The sequence below is a fragment of the Carassius gibelio genome, chromosome A15, assembly GCF_023724105.1.
Source record: "Carassius gibelio isolate Cgi1373 ecotype wild population from Czech Republic chromosome A15, carGib1.2-hapl.c, whole genome shotgun sequence".
In the NCBI taxonomy this organism is placed as follows: Eukaryota; Metazoa; Chordata; class Actinopteri; order Cypriniformes; family Cyprinidae; genus Carassius; species Carassius gibelio.
In genome coordinates, this window is record NC_068385.1 from 244480 (window position 1) to 246571 (window position 2092).

The 2092-nt window shown below is 39.5% G+C and overlaps 2 protein-coding genes across 3 annotated transcripts in view; both read left to right on the forward strand.

Annotated features, from left to right (window-relative positions):
* Window positions 1-1079, forward strand: part of LOC128028896 (serum response factor-like) — a 190813-nt gene extending 189734 nt beyond the window's left edge. Inside the window, exon 9 of the transcript XR_008187260.1 lies at window positions 1-1079. This exon is cut by the window's left edge and continues 238 nt beyond it. The gene's annotated coding sequence lies outside the window, so the exon portion shown is untranslated.
* The window catches only part of LOC128028895 (serum response factor), a 20511-nt gene extending 19432 nt beyond the window's left edge, over window positions 1-1079 (forward strand). For both annotated transcript variants that reach the window (XM_052616215.1, XM_052616214.1), the window contains exon 8: window positions 1-1079. This exon is cut by the window's left edge and continues 1114 nt beyond it. The gene's annotated coding sequence lies outside the window, so the exon portion shown is untranslated.
* Window positions 1080-2092: the final 1013 nt, after the last annotated feature.

The window sequence follows — 2092 nt, forward strand, 5'->3', positions numbered from 1 at the left end:
TCATCAGTGGATGCTCTGCAGTGAATGGGTGCCGTCAGAATGAGAGTCTGATAAAAACATCACAATAATCCACAGCACTCCAGTCCATCAGTGAACATCTGGAGAAGACAAAACCTGAAACACATCCAGCATTAAGATGATTTGAACTCAAACACATAGAGTCTATAATCCAGAATAACACTTCCTCCAGTGAAAAAGTGTTCTGGTCTGAATCAGGAGAGAAATCTGCACAGATCAAGCAGCGTTTAAACAGTCCGAAACGCTTTTCACTTCTCCAGATGTTCACTGATGGACTGGAGTGCTGTGGATTATTGTGATGTTTTTATCAGACTCTCATTCTGACGGCACCCATTCACTGCAGAGCATCCATTGATGAAACACTGATGCAGCGCTACATTTCTCCAAACCTGATGAAGACACAAACTCATCCTGATCTCTGATGAGCACATTTTAAACACATGTTAATTTTAGGTTGAACAATTGCTAATGATATTTCTGTGAGTCAGACTACACAGAGAACGTCATATTGATGTAATAAAGAGTATATTGTGAATCAACACTACAGTGAGTCTAAGGTTAGTGAGCGGCTGTTGTCTTCAGTCGACGGCTCTTCTAGAGTCTGGTCCTTTATGACTAAAGCATCTTTCTGATCGTGTCAGGGCTCTTGTAATCGTCCTGCTGTAGGAGGTTTAATGGCCTTATTATACGCTACACCCACAAGTGTGTGTGTGTTTGAATCATCTCTTGTATTGTGTTTCAGATCTGTTTCTGAAGCTGCACGCCTTTAATTCTTGCATCACAAGATCACTGGTTCTGTTTCTTTATTCTCTCATGTTAAACTTGACACATGGCCACGTTCTGAACGTGTAACACTGAATATTGAGTTCCTCATCACTGTGTGTGCTCAGAGACGCTCTGTACCCTCCACAGTCTCACAGCTGCTTGGTTTGACATGTTTCCACTTAGTTTTAGAGCATTTGTGTGAGAGTAACACTGGTTCTTCTGCTGGATTATTGGGTGATTTCTGTTTTCCGACAGCAAATGTACAAACCTTTTTGTAATAAAAATGGATCTTGTCATGCTTGGCCTTTTCCCTGTTCGATGATGGAGTTTACTGTGACTCAGACCAGCACATCAATGCTGTTTTATTCTAACCGTATGTGTAGTTTTATTGAGAAATGCATTCTTACAGAGGATACTGTAGTGATTTAGAACCGACATGCTGCTTAATATGCAGCTTATGGAATAAATATATACTACAATTCTAATGCTTAAAACATACATACGGTTTTACTACAAATACCGTGTTACCGTAAACCACAGTAAATTTTCTCATTGATTAGTGGTACTTCCATGGCTCAAAATGTTAATGTTCATACTTTTTTATTGAATTTTGTATTTATTTTTTGTATTGCACCATATTGGAGCGGGCAACTCTCATAACTCTCACATCAGGACAAAAGAAAACATTTAAATATGTAAATGAACCCAAGAGGGTCTGGCTGCAGACTTGCACTTGCACTCTCAGACACTTGCACTTCCACATCACTTGCAGTCTTTATTTTTTATTTTGTTAAATTTTTTTATTACTTTTTGTTTGAATTTCCCAAAATTTTATAACAGTAGCCAGGTGGCGAAGACAAGAAAAAAGAAACTAAATTACAATGTCACTTGCAATCATACTTTCACGCTCCGCTACCTGTGACGTCACTTACAATCAACACAAATCGTGCGTGTTGCCAATGGAGACATTTACTTTTATAAAATGTTGAGAGATTCAAACGAAAAGTAATGATACAAATTCAACAAAATAAAAAATAAAGACTGCAAGTGACGTCACTAGCGGAAGCACAAGTGTCTGAAAGTGCAAGTCTGAGTGCAAGTGCAAGTCTGCAGCCAGACCCTTCATACAACAACACAAGATAAAAGTAGAACAAGCCGTTAAATGCATAGACACATAAATACCTAGACGCGTCATTGGCCGCTCGACCGCACGTCATCGTCGCCGCCGCCATATTGGATCGGGCAACTCTCAAAACTCTAACATCAGGACAGAAGAAAACAAACCTGACTCATCGACAGATTGGACACC